General features: G+C 39.2%; 2 long non-coding RNA genes across 3 annotated transcripts in view; one reads left to right on the forward strand and one right to left on the reverse strand.

Annotated features, from left to right (window-relative positions):
• Window positions 1-810: 810 nt before the first annotated feature.
• LOC117667021 (uncharacterized) lies at window positions 811-5,959 on the reverse strand. Its single transcript, XR_004591933.3, has 2 exons — window positions 5,702-5,959; window positions 811-962 (listed from the first exon to the last, which is right to left on the reverse strand). It is a non-coding gene; the product is annotated as an uncharacterized LOC117667021 (long non-coding RNA).
• Window positions 5,960-6,093: 134 nt separating this feature from the next.
• Window positions 6,094-17,962, forward strand: part of LOC117667017 (uncharacterized) — a 45,213-nt gene continuing 33,344 nt past the window's right edge. For both annotated transcript variants that reach the window (XR_004591932.3, XR_004591931.3), the window contains exon 1: window positions 6,094-6,326. This is a non-coding gene — a long non-coding RNA (uncharacterized LOC117667017). The remainder of the gene's footprint in view (window positions 6,327-17,962) is intronic.

Raw genomic sequence — 17,962 nt, forward strand, 5'->3', positions numbered from 1 at the left:
TAGTTGACTGAGTCAACACACTTGATATGTGTGTATCCACCAAACACTAATATCCACTTGCACAGTTAAACTTGTCTAGCCTTCGTATGTAACAGGATGAGTGACACCTCGCTCCATATTTCACTGTGGCTGCTGATCCTGGAGCAATTATTTCAGTTCCAGCAAATAGATAAGCGAACAGCTGAGATTTATTCACAGGTATGGAATTTAAAATTCAATGGGTAAATACCGAAGGCTCTACTTATTCTAAGCTTGAAAATAGACCACTGGCTAATTTGTATATATCATATGGTTAAGATCGTATGAAACTGCAGCATCCCACCTCCGTAATAAGAATAATTTTATGTATGCTTGATGAGTTTATAAAGCTGTGATTTTTTTTTTGATTTTTTTTTTTTTTAGAGATATGCAGTTTTAGCACTTTTCCCCAATCTATCCTGGATTAATTTGCAAAACACTTAGCAGTTCAGTTTCTCAGAATAAAAGGAACCTAAAACCTCCCAAGTTTGGTCTGAAGAGGCAATTTCACACAGTTGAGCAACCTATAAAAATACCAGTAAGCAGATATGTTTAAATTGCTAATAAAAGAAAAACAGTTTTCTTGCAGGAAGGGGACCTATAATTGGATAAACTGTTTTGCAGATGGAATTCTAGGCAGGGACTTCAGACGAGTCATCATTAATCATAATTTCACTGCTGCATTTATCAGAACAAGCAAAAGAAAGATTGCATGTGTGTGCCATTTACGGGATAATGAAATATTGTAAAATCCTCTTAATGTGCAAGAATTTATCCTGTATTTTCCAGCTTTGCTACATTTCTTATGTTTTATTTGAATTTCCTGTAATTTATTTTCCTTAAACACAAAGTACAATCTTCTTTGAGTAGAGTTTGACTCCTGGTGACTTCAGGTGGAAATCTCAGTTACAAAAAGTGATAATATTGGAGGCCTTTAACATCAACTGGAAGTGGGAACAAAACAGATGAAAATGACAACAAAATAGAAATGGCTTTCTGAGATCAGTCACAATCAACTAGATGCTGCTACAATTAATCTACAGGTGAAACGCGAAAAATTAGAATATCGTGCAAAAGTTCATTTATTTCAGTAATGCAACTTAGTTTTTCATAAACTAATATATGAGATAGACTCATTACATGCAAAGCGAGATAGTTCAAGCCTTGATTTGTCACAATTTTGATGATTATGGCTTACAGCTCATGAAAACCCCAAATTCACAATCTCAGAAAATTAGAATATTACATGAAATCAATAAAACAAGGATTGTACATAGAACAATATCGGACCTCTGAAAAGTATAAGCATGCATATGTACTCAGTACTTGGTTTGGGCCCCTTTTGCCTCAATTACTGCCTCAATGCGGCGTGGCATGGATGCTATCAGCCTGTGGCACTGCTGAGGTGTTATGGAAGAATAGGATGCTTCAATAGTGGCCTTCAGCTCTTCTGCATTGTTCGGTCTCATGTCTCTCATCTTTCTCTTGGCAATGCCCCATAGATTCTCTATGGGGTTCAGGTCAAGCGAGTTTGCTGGCCAATCAAGCACAGTAATCCCATGGTCATTGAACCAGGTTTTGGTACTTTTGGCAGTGTGGGCAGGTGCCAAGTTCTGCTGGAAAATGAAGTCAGCATCCCCATAAAGCTCATCTGTGGAAGGAAGCATGAAGTGCTCCAAAATCTCCTGGTAGACGGCTGCATTGCCAAGCACAGTGGACCAACACCAGCAGATGACATGGCTCCCCAAATCAACACAGACTGTGGAAAATTCACACTGGACTCCAAGCATCTTGCAGTGTGTGCCTCTCCATTCTTCCTCCAGACTCTGGGTCCTTGGTTTCCAAATGAGATGCAAAAGTTGCTCTCATCAGAAAAGAGGACTTTGGACCACTGAGCAACAGACCAGTTCTTTTTGTCTTTAGCCCAGATGCTTCTGACGTCGTTTGTTGTTCAGGAGCGGCTTGACAAGAGGAATACGACATTTGAAGTCCATGTCCAGCATCCGTCTATGTGTGGTGGCTCTTGATGAGAAAGAGAAAGCAGAAGAGAAAGAGAAAGAGAGAGAAAGAGAAAGAGATAGAAAGAGAAAGAAAAAGAAAAAGAGAAAGAGAAAGAAAAAGAGAAAGAGAAAGAAAAAGAAAAATAAAAATAAAAAGAAAGCACTATGGAGGTAAATGTGGATGGGAGACTAGATAAATAAATTATTTATAATTTGCTTCTTTTAAAAAACAAAAACAAAAACGCTAACAGTAGAATGTGTATGGAGATTCTCAGTCATTCAGGTCATGATTGTCCTAACGGTGTTTTTTTTTCAAGAGGCAGCTGGACTCTCTGGTTTTTCTTTGAAGACGTTTCACTTCTCATCCAAGAAGCTTCTTCAGCCCTGACAGATTCCCCACTATTCCATTCCCCATTCCATCCTGTCAGAGCTGAAGAAGCTTCTTGGATGAGAAGTGAAACATCTCCAAAGAAAAACCAGAAAGTCCAGCTGCCTCTTGAAAGAAGCATCCGTGGGATCTAACAGTAGAAGTTATTCTTTCCATTTTTACTCCACCAATTCAACATACATTACTCTTTCTTCCTTATATTCATAGGCAGTAACGGTAACAGAGTTGGAAGGGACCTTGGAGGTCATCTAGTCCAACCCCTTGCTCACACAGGAGACCTATACTAGGGATTTGAACCGCTGAACTGCCGACCTTTCTGAGTGACAAGCTCAGTGTCTTAGCCACTGACCCACCTAGTCAGGTAATAAGACTATTGGCTGTAGTGATTGAGTAGGACTAGGGGTGACATGATAACAGAGCTCTGATATTTGAGAGGCTGCCACAAAGAAGAAGGGGGTCAACTTATTTTCCAAAGCACCAAAAGGTAAAACAAGAATCAATGGACTGGAAGAGTAGTGATATACCAACACCAGATAAAGTAATCAATAAAATTATGGAATGTGCGGAAGTAGATAGCCTCACAAAGGAATTACAATATAGGGAAGAACATGACTTTTACTTAGTATGGGAAAAGTGGTATAGTTGGTTGAAAGATAGGAAAGAGATGAAGCAATAGGAAGTAAACAAAATGACCAAATATAGTATGATGGAAACAAAGAACAGACATAGGTCAACAGAGATCAATAGTAGATAGACAAAAGGGAAGGACCAAATAAGGAAGAGTCAAAATACAAAGAGAAATGAATATTACAGTTGCGACAAACTGGACATGTATTGAAATGGGTGTTTATATGTTTTTATGTTTTGTACATTTCATTGTTCTGTTTAGTTTGTACTTATAAATAAAAATTGGAAAAAAAAAAGAATCAATGGACCTGAACCAATCAGGAGAGCCTTGGTGGCGCAGCAGACTAAAGTGCTGTTAAATAGCACCAGCTGCCTGCAATTACTGCAAGTTCAAATCTCACCAAGGTTGGTGAGGCTCAAGGTTGACTCAGCCTTCCATCCTTTTGAGGTAGGTAAAATGAGGACCCGGATTCTGGGGGCAATAAGCTGATTTTGTATATATATATATATATATAAAGAACACTGCTTGGGGGAGGCCGAAATCCCTACTAAGCAGGTATATATACAAAAGTAAGAAGGCTATTGCTTAACACATTGTAAGCCGCCCTGAGTCTCCGGAGAAGGGCGGCATATAAATCGAACCAATAAATAAATAAATCAAGGAGAGGAGCAACCTAGAACTAAGGAGGAATTTCTTGCAGTGAGAACAATGTATCAGTGGAACAGCTTGCCTTCAACAGTTATGGATGCTCCATCACTGGAGGCTTTTAAGAAAAGACTGGACAACCATTAGTTTGGATCTTCTGCTTGAGCAGGAGGTTGGACTGAAAGACCTCCAAGGTCCCTTCCAACTCTGATGTTGTTCTGTGTTCAAACACAACAAAACAAAAGGCGCAGCAATATATACATTTTCCAACTGTCACACCCTTGCTTGCACCTATAAACCATGCACAACAATGTCTGTTTCTGCATATGCCATACCTCTGCTTGCACACAGGACAGGGATCCTTCCTGCAAATAGAAACACTGCTGCTTGCGTAGATAAATATACTAAATCTTCAGAGCCTGCAAGCAGACAGGTAAAGATATCCAAGGAGAAGAGGCAGGTTTCACACATCTCAAAGCGACTGCAACTTGTAATCTGTGTAGCATGCCATGATTAATGCCCCCGACTCTCATCCCTCAAAAATCTCACAAGCTGTAATTGAATCAACAGCAAAGGATGCAAATTTCCTTTTTCCGCCGAGCAGAAGGACTGGATCTCAACGTGCGGCTGACAGAACAGTAATCGGTTTTCAACACAGACACTCTCTAATTAAAAAGAAGAGAATCCTGGAGGGAAAGGAAGGGGGGGGGAAATGAGATGGAATATTTTCCATTTCAAACTCTGCTTATGCCGCTCCTTCCCTAATACATGCAGGAGATAGAGAGGCCCAGGAATTTAGTCTTATTGCAAATAGAACGAGAGCAATGCAGAAGAATGCAGTCATTAAATATCAATATAGGGAGGGACATTGCAGTGGTGGAAGAAATGTCCATCTGGGTTCAGTTCCAAGTGGGGAGAAAGACAGTGGAAACATGGAGGCTTCTTGAAAAGATGGTTTAATAGTAGGCAGGACCATGTGGTTTTGAGGTCCTGGGCAAAGAGGCACATGGGTGAGAGAGAGAGAGAGAGATTTATACCCTCTGTTGCAGTGGTGGGTTTCAAAAATTTTTACTACCGGTTCTGTGGATGTGGCTTGGTGGGCATGGCTTGGTGGACATGGCAGGGGAAGGATACTGTAAAATCTCCATTCCCTCCCCACTCCAGGGGAAGGTTACTGCAAAATCCACATTTCCTCTCAATCAGCTGGGACTTGGGAGACAGAGAATAGATGGGTGCAGGGACCAGTCAGAATTTTTTACTACCGGTTCTCCGAACTACTCAAAATTTCCGCTACCAGTTCTCCAGAACTGGTCAGAACCTGCTGAAACCCACCTCTGCTCTGTTGGGCTTTGAATGTTGAGCTTGTATTCTGATTGGTTGTCAGATTCCCATGGGGCCATGTAGGAGTAACTTTGTAGGTTGTCTTTTGAGTCCCAAGCTTGGTTGAGCCTTGCTGGGTGATGCAATCTCCCCAGGTGCCATGGGGTGAGTTCTGTTGCTAGATGAGTAGAGGGCTAATTCTATCTTTGTTGGATCTTGGGTGAGGGCATTTGCTTATGAATAGACCTAGCTAGCTCTTTATTTCTTAAGTGCTGACATCTGCTGTGGGCTATTGAGGAGGATGGGGCTATTAAGGGTGAGTTGCTTCCTGACTAAAAAAAAACATGTTTCTCTATTTCCCATCCAGAGAGATATGATATTCTGCCTTTTTAATATTTCCTAGAATATTTCATTCTTCTAGGAGAAGGGTGGGTGCTAACTTCCTACAGCAGATACAAAGAGATTGAAAAACCTCGATATTCAAGCGCGTGCCTTTGTATATAATACACTTATACACACTTACACTTCATTTTTCTCTTCAGAGTCTTTTTTTTTTTGCTTTGCGATAATAATGCCTTATGTCAACACACATAGAGACCCATTTTCCATCCTTCACAGCAAAAAAATAATAATAATTTTAATACACTAAAAAGAACCCAGAAGAAAAAATATTAAATGATAATAATTTAATTCTTTACCTACCTCTTAGAAAGAGAAATCCATTCTTTGCAGGATAGGTATTTAATCTCACTGAAATGGTGATTATACCCTCCTTAGATCTCAATTTTTGCTTTCACAATCCCCCCCCCTTCAAATGACTTAAATGTCTATACATTTTTACTTACTCTTTTTTTAAAAAAACAAAACTGATGTCCGCCCTGCAATTTTGATACAAATTTCCAGAAGAACCTATTGTTGGCTCTCTGCTGTGATAATGGGAACAGGTTTATTGTTATGCTCTCCGCTAGAATGGCTAGTGCGTAGAACTTCTAGAATGTTCTCTATTGATGTCGACTTCCATCGTGAATGAAGTGCTTCTAAAGCAAAAGTCCATTAAATATAAACTGTTTACTGTGCTTAACTCTTTGCAGATGACTAGAACTCAGGTGGCTGAAATGTTAGGATGCAGAAGGGTGAACTGGGAACATATATTATGTTGTTTGGCTGGGATATGTACGCAGAAGATCCAGAGAACAGAGTTGAATTCTTTCTACTGGCAAACAACACCTAAGATTGAATAAGAGATACTTCCTTGACTGCACTCCTTTTAACTGACGGTCAGAGATCATTTTTGAATAAAGGATGCATGAAGATAGCTCAAAAAACTGTATGTATGTTCTACTATCTTTGGTGGGAGATGTTTAGTGGGAGAAGGAAGGAAGGAAGGAAGGAAGGAAGGAAGGAAGGAAGGAAGGAAGGAAGGAAGGAAGGAAGGAATAATCCTATATCAAGCTCATTTGTCAGACAAAACCTTGAAATTGATGCCATCAAGAGATAATCTGGATTTGTGCAATACAGCCTCCTTGAATTGGCCAAATGAATTGACCTTTTATGAAAAAAAAGAATCCTCAAGAAAAACACAAACATAAACAATAATGAGAGATATTTTTCCAGTCTCCAAAAAACTGAAAGATTTCAAGCGGCCATGGGTGCTAACATAATCTCTGAATTTTTCTACATTTAGTATATATAAAGCTTTACAGCCACACACATTTAATAGGGCCATATTTTAGATGTTTAGTGGGAGAAGGAAGGAAGGATAGAAGGAAGGAAGGAAGGAGGGAGGGAGGGAGGGAAGGAAGGAAGGAAGGAAGGAAGGAAGGAAGGAAGGAAGGAAGGAAGGAAGGAAGGAAGGAAGGAAGGCAGGAAGGACAGGAAGGACAGGAAGGAAGGGGAGGTAAGGGAAGAGGAGGGGAGGGGGGAGAGGAGGGGAGAGGAGATCAGGTCATAACTTGTAGCTGATCTTGGAAAAAAAAATAAGGAATGTTGACCTACTTAACATTTCAATGGAAGATTCCTGGAGATCCCAAAATAGTCAGCTAGAGAGACAGAAATGGCAAGCCACTCCTGTACTGCTGCTGAGAAAATTATATGGCAGTATTCGTCAAATCACCAGGGAGCAAGCATTTGTTAAATGGTGCAATTGGGCTTTAATTGTTAGAATATCTGGAAAGAAGTTCCTGAAGAAGGAAAACTCTGTCCCGAGCACTTTCACATCCAGGAAAAGAAAAAGAAAAAGAAAAGAAAGTGAACATATTTTCTGGGGTTGGATACTGAGACCAGGAGATCTGTACCAAATAGACTGGACAATCATTTCATCAGGATGGTATAAAGTCTCTGGCCTTAATAGAATAGAATAGAATAGAATAGAATAGAATAGAATAGAATAGAATGGAATGGAATGGAATGGAACGGAACGGAACGGAACGGAACGGAACGGAGTGGAGTGGAGTAGAACAGAACAGAGCAGAGCAGAGCAGAGCAGAACAGAGCAGAACAGAACAGAACAGAATAGGATAATGGAATGAAGGACTAGAATAGAATAGAATAGAATAGAATAGAATAGAATAGAATAGAATAGAATAGAATAGAATAGAATAGAATAGAATAGAATGGAATGGAATGGAATGGAATGGAATGGAATGGAATGGAGTGGAATGGAGTGGAGTGGAGTGGAGTGGAGTGGAGTGGAGTGGAGTGGAGTGGAGTAGAGTAGAGTAGAGTAGAACAGAACAGAACAGAACAGAACAGAACAGAACAGGATAATGGAATGAAGGAATAGAATAGAATAGAATAGAATAGAATAGAATAGAATAGAATAGAATAGAATAGAATAGAATAGAATGGAATGGAATGGAATGGAATGGAATGGAATGGAATGGAGTGGAGTGGAGTGGAGTGGAGTGGAGTGGAGTGGAGTGGAGTGGAGTGGAGTGGAGTGGAGTAGAACAGAACAGAACAGAACAGAACAGAACAGAATACAATAGAATACAATAGAATTCTTTATTGGCCAAGTGTAATTGGACACACAAGGAATTTGTCTTTGGTGCATATGCTCTTAGTGTACAAAAAAAAAAAACAAAAAAAAAAAAACCAGATACACTCGTCAAGAATCACAAGGCACAACACCCTTAAGCAGAAGGGTTGGACTAGAAGACCTCTGAAATCCCTTCCAGTCCTATGACTCTATGTTCTAATACAGAAATAGAAATCACATTTCTTTCCAGATGTTTCATTTCTTTTCTAGCCTCAGTGCAGTGGTTCAGAAGTAGAGATTACCTTGCAGTACTTGGAGTCTAAATAATAAATATAAACATCTGCCAATCTTCTCCCACCCCCACCCTCCAAAAAAAATATGAACAAAGAAATAAACAAAGTCTCTCTCTTTTGGCTTCCCAAGCCTGCAGAACCCAAGTAAAACTACCTAAAATGAACCCGGGGTAAACTTTTATTTAATCCTTTTAGCTTTTCCTTCTCTTGTGAATTAGCAACTTTAAGAAGTTTGCCAAAAGTCATTTGAATCCAACCCCAAAGCTTCCAGAAACATCGCTATAGAAGCTCCTGTAAAATATTGAGATGAAAATACACAGGGGTAGGCTTCAAAAATTTTAGCAAGGGGTTCTCTGCCCGGTTGCTGGGTGGGCGTGGCCATGGTGGGCGTGGCCTAGTCGGCCTCCTGCACCATGGTGTATGTGTGGGGGGTATTTTTGCCCTCCTTGGACTCTGGAGACTTTCTTCGAGCCTCCAGGAGGATGAAAACGGCTTCCCCAGGCTCCGGAGGCCCTCTGGAGGCCAGAAATGGCCCCGTTTCCAGCCTTCCTGAACTTTTGGTAGGCCCGTTTTTTGCCCTCCCCAAGCTTCCTTGCATGCCCTGCACTTACCTGCATTCAAAATGCGTGGGGACTCCTGAGAAGGGAGGGGAGGGGCAGGGTGGGCGATGCCAGCCAGGAGTGGGATTTGGGGGTTCTCCGAACTGCACAGAATCTTAGCTAGAGGTTCTTCCTAACCCCTGCGAATCCCCAGCAGCCGACTCTGTTTCCACAGCTCTTACAATTCTCCTTCTGATTAATGGTTAAAGATCTGCCTTGAAACTTGGCTATATTTTACAGGTTAATGCATTAAAGGTGTTAATGCATTTATGATCCCAACTGACGTTACTGTAAAGCCCTTTAGGTGTAGTTAACGTGAAAAGAGAGCAAACTACATTGAAGAGGACAATAATCATGATCAGGATATGGATTCTACAGCTCTTGACATCAAACAAGGTATCCAGGATAAACGGCACTTATGTGGAAATGGGTGCTCCATCATCACAATGCAGCTTCTATACAAAGCATCTTCTACTGCTTTGAAACTCATCAAATTTGGTACTCAACACACTCTGATGGGAACATTTTGTCCCGATACTCATTGTTTGTTTGGTACTCAACACACCAGCTAGAACATGTCGCTGACTCACTACATTATTCCTTGGGGGGGGGAATGTTCGATATTCATCATTTTGGTACTCATTGTGCCCCCTGGAAACAATTAACGATGAGTATTGATGTTCCACCATATTTGCATCATGATATCAAAGTCAGATGTGTAAGGCCTGCAGTTTGTGTTACAATGCATGTTTCATCCCTTGCCCTTACTTCCTTCTTTCCATGGAAACCTATGGTCAAACAGAAGTCAATTAAGACAACAACATCTTAAATATCACTGGCTAATAATTCACATCTCTTCATGACGGTTTCTAGAATGTATAAATGTTTCAAGATACGTGCAATCCAGTAGTGGGATTCAAATCCCGGCACTACCAGTTCGCTATCGGAAGTGTGCGGCACTTCTGCACATGCGCAGAAGCTTCTGCACATGTCCAGAGTGTTTTTGATGACATCTAGGTGGATGGGCGGAGCCTCCCGCCACCGCCACTACCAGTTCTCCCACTGGTGCAATCACACACGTAGAAATAGCGCTTAGACTTACCGTGTTTTCCCAAAAATAAGACCCTGTCATATCTTTTTGAAGCCTGAAATAAGCGTTTGGACTTTGCCATGTGCTCAAAAGCCCGATTGGGCTTATTATCAGGGGATGTCTTATTTTGGGGAAAACAGGGTATATACCGCTTGATAGTACTTCACAGCCCTGTCTAAGTAGTTTACAGAGTCAGCATATTTCCCCCAATAATCCGGATCCTCATTTTACCAACCTCAGAGGGATAGAAGGCTGAGTCAACCTTGAGCCAGTGAGGATCGAACCCCTGGCAGTCAGCAGAATTAGCCTGCAATACCACATTGCCATCATGGCTCTTCTGTCCTCTTCCCATTTTATGATGAGTCTGGTTAATGTTAACTTCACTTGGTATGTGTTCACTCTTCTCCCATCCTTATTTACTCTTTCCAAAAATATTTTGGAAGAAAAAGATAGAATAGGTGCATAATGTATTTTGAACAGTATTACCGTGGACTATGCCTCAGAAAATTTGTAAGAAAAAGGTTTCTCTCTTCCAAGTGTCATAAAAAGAGTATGGTTTAGATTAGCTCATGGGATTCATGGTGCATATGGTTTATTTATATGGATTTGTGTTTTATTATATATTTTAGGCTTCCTTCCTTTCTTCCTTCAAGCATTTTAAACCATGTATAGTTAGCTGCCTAGAACATTCAGAAATGGACAGTATAATACACGCATACATACATACTAATTCTCAAGGACCTTACCCCTCATACTGAAACACAGTTACATTTATAATAGCCTATTTTATTTTATTTTATTTTATTTTATTTTATATCACTCTTTGGGGTCAGTAAACATGTCACATTCTTTGTAGCCACCAAGTCAGAAGACAGAATCCGCTGTCTAAAAGTCCAAGAATATTTCAGGGTCCAAATATTGTATCTTATCCTGAAAACTGACTAGGTAGGGAGCAGGTGTGACTGTTCACCAGCTACCAAGATGTCAAGAAGGATCGTTTGCAAACAATCTTTTTGATCCAAGTATCTAATCAAGTGCATTGTTGTGTCATTTTTTAAAAAAATAAATAAATGTCAAGTTTAGTCTGATGTTCCCCTTGTGGAAAGTTAGGCTATCTAACTAACAGATAAGATACATGAAAGCATTTTAGATGATGAAGAGACACATTTTGATGGTCAGGGTCAAAGCAAATTTTTGTAAAGTTATTGGAACCCTTTACAAGTCTAGCCTGAAATCTAATCTGAATATCAACATTATCAACTGGACAAATGAGGATGAGATGATGGAGTGAAGGGGGAAACAATCAGTGGTGGGATTCAAATAATTTAACAACCGGTTCTCTGCCCTAATGACTAGCTGGGTAGGCGTGGCTTGGTGGTCATGTGACCGTGTGGGCGTGGCCAAACTCAATGTCATTCACATCGATGGGCGCTTTGCCTTAGCTGTTACAATGTAATAAGGGTTAACTAGAGAGGCAGTTTCTGTAAGCAGGGCAATAAAGATTAGGCTAGAAACACCACCAGAATGTTTCCTTCCTGCCTTCCTTACAGGATTAGCCCTGAAAAGTGGGAAAAAACAAAATAATATTTCTTCCAACAACCGGTTCTCCGAACTGATTAGAAAGTTAACAACCAGTTCTCCAGAATAGCTGCAAACTGGCTGAATCCCACCACTGGAAACAATGCTCTAGGTCAAATGCAGATTTCTCGTTTTATAAAAACTTTGCTCTTTTTCTTTTTTTTAAAAAAAAAACATTATTCCTCTAAATCTACTAAAATACATATCTTGTAAATTTGATTCTTTCTTTCTTTCTTTCTTTCTTTCTTTCTTTCTTTCTTTCTTTCTTTCTTTCTTTCTTTCTCTCTTTCTTTCTTCCATCCATTCATTCATCCATCTATCTCTCCTTCCTTCCTCTTTCTTCCTTCCTTCCTTTCTTTCTTTCCCTTCCTCTCTCTCTCTCCCTCCTTCCCACCCTCTTTCTTTCTTTCTTCCATCCATCCATCCATCTCTCCTTCCTACCTTTCTTCCTTCCTTCCTTCCTTCCTTCCTTTTTCCTTCCTTCCTTCTTTCTTTCTTTCTTTCTTTCTTTCTTTCTTTCTTTCTTTCTTTCTTTCTTCCTCCATCCCTCCATCCATCCCTCCCTCCCTCCCTCTTTCTTTCTTTCTTTCTTTCTTTCTTTCTTTCTTTCTTTCTTTCTTTCTTTCTTTCTTTCTTTCTTTAATTTTGGGACTCTTGACATTCCTGATTGTCCAAGCAAGTTGCTTTTAAAGTCCAAGCAGTCACAAATCAGAGCCGCTAATGGGAGAATAGAAATGCATTACTGGAGAAGCAGGGAATGATGGAGTTTTTGCAGATAAATTTTTATTTCACCTATCCTATGAAATTACACCTGTATTGACTCTGCAAAGTCATATCCACTAGGCACAGAGTAAATAAAATACAGCTCCTGCAGTGCTCAGAACATCTGGTTTATTAAAATAAAATTCCTAGACATTTCACATAACTGCCAAATAATGTCCTTTTCGGCAATAAAAAAAAAAAGAAGATAGAAATTGAGTTCTGCATTATAGCATTATATCCAGATATACAAACACCTTGAATGACTATTGCAATCATGTAACCTGATTTATTGCAAAGATTCTGAGCAAAGATCTCCGTAATATTTTCACCAGCGGATAATGGATCTTGTTCATCACAAGTATAAATTTAGAAAAAAAGAAAAGAGCTGCCGTTGATTTAGTCTCCCAAGGTTTTTTGTATTAACTGAGAAGAAGTGGCAAAAGTAATTCTCATTTCTCCCTTATGAACACGATGTCTGTAATTCTAAGCAAAATGTTCTTTTTAAAATCCCTGTTCTTAAAGACAGCTGCCCGTACGGTAATGGATACACATTGTCCTAGGCTTTGTCAAGATATATTGATAATGGTGGTTGTCTGGCAACTAAGAGCTCAGTCACACAGCCTCCTTGTTCTGAAATAAAGAAACTCCAATTTTATCTACTAGGGTTCTTTTTCATAACAGTCCCTCTATCTCATTGTGAGGTTCCCGTTAAGACATTCTGAACAGTAATGTGACCAATTGTCCTCCTTTAAGGAGGACAGTCCTTCTTTTGTAAGTTCTGCCCTCTCTTGAAAAGTGACCTCCTACATGTCCTCCTTTTCGATATTTGAAGACTAATCTGTAAATCTCCATATTCGATCGATGCTGATCTGATCCGTTGTGTGTGATGTGACGTATTTGTATTTGACATGACTATTCGTCAAGGCTCAGTACAGTGTGGCGAGATGCGATTATGAGACGCATGCACTCCGCACAGGAGAATTGTGCCACGCGCAAGAGTGCGCTGCGCTCTTGCGGCTTTGAGGAATCGAGATTGAATGTTGATACTCTAGCTGTAGCACTTGCCGTAAAATTCAGTATGAAGGCTATTTCTTGTTCGGATATTTCCAATATATTGTTAGAAGATTTAAATAATAATTAATAGGCATGTAAGCATAATTACAATATAAAATGTTATTGTTACAAATGTTTTTTTATTATGCCTTTATCATAATGTGATAAAGGGTAGGAGCCCCTCTGTGGGGGCTCCTACCCTCTGGAATCAGTTGCCCCCTGAGATAAGGAGAATCCATGACCTCAGTGCCTTCCGTCGTGCCCTTAAAACCCATCTTTTCCAGCAAGCCGGGCTGGTTTAAGAAGAAATTTTTTAAATTCTTTTAATCGGTTTGTGATTTTTTAAATTCTGGGCCAAATTTATATATATATATTAACTGTTTTTAATATTTGTATTCTATGTTCTTATTTTGGCTGTATACCGCCCTGAGTCCTCAGGGAGAAGGGCGGTATATAAATTGGAAATTAAATTAAATTAAATTAAATATTATAGTGTATTCTGTATTATTGTTGCAATGAATAAAATGTTTCTTTTATTTATATTTTTTTCTTCAATTTATTTGTGTCCTCCCTCTCATTGTAAAAAAGTTGGTCACCTTATGAACAGGCCATGCAGAGCGCTTCTGGGGGCCCGGGTGGGTGAAAACGTGACATGCGGAGGGTTTTGGAGGCCAAAAATGCCCGTATTCAGTCTATAAGACACACCTAAATTTTCACCCACTTTTTTTTGGGGGGGGGGGAAGGTACGTCTTATACTCCGAAAAATACGGTATATGCTCTGAGCTGTTTATTTCCTTCCTCACTTTGAGTGGTATTTTTTCAATGGCATGTAGATGGAGTTTGTCCCTGTGTGTCTGTTGATAGCTGATTTGTCACAACGCCAGACTTCCAGGATTTCCCTAACAGTCTTGGATTTGGCATCATCTAAAATGCGGAGCATTGCAAAGTATTTCTGGGGGCCGGGAAGGGCAAAAATGTGATGCACGGAGGGTTTGGGAGGCCAAAAATGCCTGTAATCAGTCTATAATAAAATTAACATAACATAATTAACATATAAGACACACCTAAATTTTCACCTACTTTTAAAGGGGAAAAAGGTGCGTCTTATACTCCGAAAAATACGCTATGTGCTCTGAGCTATTTATTTCCTTCCTTGCTTTGGGTGGTATTTTTTCAATGGCATGTAGTTGGAGTTTGTCCCTTTGTGTCTGTTGATAGCTGATTTGTCACAACGCCTGGCTTCCAGGATTTCCCTAACAGTCTTGGATTTGGCATGATCTAAAACATTTCCCACTTGAAGTTACGGTTAAAAAAAAGTCTAGCATCCAAGAAGCTAACAAAGCAAAATGACACATTGGTTGCAAAGGTTTCTTTCTTTCATGTTTGTGTCCATTGCTGAAGGTCAAAACCAGCATTTTTATAATTAATTTGTATAGACAGCTCACATTAGCTCTCTCCAACCTTTACTTAAATGGTTGAGTTGTAGGTTTCCTTAAATTTATCAAGCCCTAAATGATCTAATTAAGTTTTTCTGTTTACATTCTTATGTCGTCTTCATACAAAAACTGATTCCATATTTTTTTTTAAAAAACGGAGAGGTTTTTTTATATATGTAAAAAAGCATCTAAGTAATTAACCAAGATATCAAAGGAATGAGGTGAATTACAGGAGATGAGTCAAGATTAAAATATCTCCCACCACTATCATCACTATCCATTTTCTTTTATCTTTTCTTCTTCCTTTTCCAAAGCTTTAATGACCCATACACCCCATTAGTTTTTATGCTCATCTCTGCAACATATAACATACTTCAAATATAATTACAGCTCTTATTTCAGAAGAGGTCATCTTAATTATGAATGCAACCTGTATCTGTGATTTCCACTTTTTTTTTCCCCGGGGAAAAAAAGGCGTATTCCTAGTTGCGATATAGAACACGTTGCTACACAAGAAATATTCTTCCATCAGATTTGATCTCATATGGGTTCAAAGTAGATGGACCACATGTTGCTCAATGCGAAGACTTCTTTTTAGAAGATACTCTTGAAGGTTTCCTGTAGAGAAATGATTGTCCCTTGTTCACTTTTGAAAGGGACACCACTCTGCCTTAATGATACAATTTCCAGCTCCATTCCGTTCAGTGGAAGTGGTTTAAGGTTAATGCTCCTACTCTGATCTGTGAGATTTATCCACTGATAAAAAATGTACACAGGATATTTTATGTGCAACTACTTTTTACACACATAATTGGTAGCTCTTAGAATAATAATAACTTAGAATAACTTTAACTTTATTGCAGGGGTGAAATGCTCCCAGTTCGGACCGGATTGCCTGATCCGGAAGCGATGGAGGCGGGTGGTTCGGAGAACCGGTAGCAAAAATCCCTCCCCACCCCCATGCCCAGCTGAGCCGCACAATCATCGGAGGCTTTTTATTTTATTTTTAAAAACATTTTTTCTACAACCTCTTCAGCTGAAAAAAATCTTTTAAATGTAAAAACAAAGCCTCTGCCAATCAGGAAAGTCAGCTGGGATTGTCAGAGGCTTTTAAAAGCATTTTTTACAACCTCTTCAGCCGAAGAGGTTGTAGAAAAAATGGTTTTAAAAGTAAAAAAAAAAAAGTTGGCCATGCCCACTCAGTCATATTTATCCCCCCCACAAAGCCTCGCCCACGGAACCAGTAGTAACAAATTTTACATTTCACCACTGCTTTATTGTCACTTTGAATGCACACGAATCGGCATACATTAAAATGAAATTTCATTGCAGACAGCTCTCAAAGGGTCACCGCTTCCAATGTACATTACAGGAACATGACAAAATAAATAAATAAATAAATAAATAAATACGAAACTATGCATATACCCACATATTTTACTAGAAGAGTACTCAAATCTTCTGCTCGAAATAAAATTCCCTATCCCACCAGGCTTGAAATTTTAGCTCTGGATAGATTCGAACTATGCCATCTACGTTCCAACCTAAGCTTAGTTTAAGATTTACCAAAATGTCCTACCTGTAAATGAGTACTTTAATTTCAACTGTAATAACACAAGTGCTATCAATAGATTCAAACTCAATCTAATTTGCTTTAATTGTAGGAAATATGACTTCTGCAATGGAGTAGTAAATGTCTGGAACACTCTACCTGATCCTGTTGTTAGTCTCTCTAACCCCCATACCTTTTACCTTAAACTGTCTTCCGTGGACCTTTCATGTTTCTTAAGAGGTCCCTAAGGGGGTGTGCATAAGGCGCACCAGCGTGCCTACCATCCCTGTCCTACTGTCACCATTTATATGTAATCATTCTATGTGTTTATGGCTATGGTTTGCCTATTTTATAAAAGTGTAGAAAAACCTCTTTTATAAAAGATTTTTAAAATTTTAAATATTTTTTAGTATTTATATATTCAATTTTAAATTGGTTTTAAAAGTTTGGGGTTTTAAATTTGTCGGGGCCAAAATTATTTAATTTGATTTTATTCTATTTTTTAAATTTTGTATTGTATGTGTTTTTATTGTTTGGCTGTGCACCACCCTGAGTCCTTCGGGAGTAGGGCGGTATAGAAATCTAATAAATAATAAAATAATAATAATAATAATATTTATATCCTTTTATTTGTGCCAATGTTTTTCATGTGTCCATGTCTATGTCTATACTGTTACTTGTTTCCTTGTACTTGTTGATAAATAAATAAATAAATAAATAAATAAATAAATAAATAAATAATATTATATGACATGGAGAAACAACACAGTCTAGTTCAGATGTACACATGTCCATGGCGAGAAAAACAAAGCTTGCGAGTTTACAAGACGGATGGTGCAGGGAAGAAAGCTGTTACAGAATTGGGTAGTCCTGCTAGAAATACTTCAAAACCTCTTCCTAGAGGGGAGCAAAAGAAACAGATCGTGAAGTGGGTGTGTGGTGTCTCTAACAATGCTTTGAGCGCTAAGCACATAGTGCTTATAAGCAGGATCTTGAATAACAGGAAGAAAACTTGCTGTAATCTTCTCCGCTGTCCTTACCACTCTCTGTATGGACTTTCTATCTGAGGTGCTGCTGCCACCAAGCTAAACAAGTGATGCAGTTTTTTAAAAAACACTCTCAATTGTGCCTCTGTAAAAAGTGGCCAGGACAGAAGGAGAAAGATGTGCTCTCTGTTGTGACCTAGGCTCAAGTAGGTATTACCAGACACAATCAGTCCTAAACAAACATATTTTATTAGAACAGCTGAGAATTACTTCATTCTCAGCTTAGTCCAAATTAATTCCAAAACAAATTCTTCATAAACAGTCCTTTGGCCTTATCACCAACCTTTGTCTTCTTTGGCACCCTGCCAAAGGCTTTTCTTGACAAAACCCCAAGAAGTTCAGAAGCAATAAATGCCAACAAGAAACAAATGTAGCAATGTTGCTTTCCTACAAAGATCCCAAGAGCCATTGCTGCTCCTTTAAGCCTTCTGGGAGGGGCCAATCATCTCCTGGCCTTACTCCTGAGTCGTCCTTTTTGCTTTAGTTTCTCTTGCCTTCTGGCAGCTCTTTGCATGCATGCACTAGGAACAGGCTCCTCCTGCTCCTCTGCCTCTGCTATCCACCTCTGGAGGCTCCG

Source organism: Pantherophis guttatus, chromosome 5 (assembly GCF_059756535.1).
Source record: "Pantherophis guttatus breed Tessera chromosome 5, ASM5975653v1, whole genome shotgun sequence".
Classification (NCBI taxonomy): domain Eukaryota; kingdom Metazoa; phylum Chordata; class Lepidosauria; order Squamata; family Colubridae; genus Pantherophis; species Pantherophis guttatus.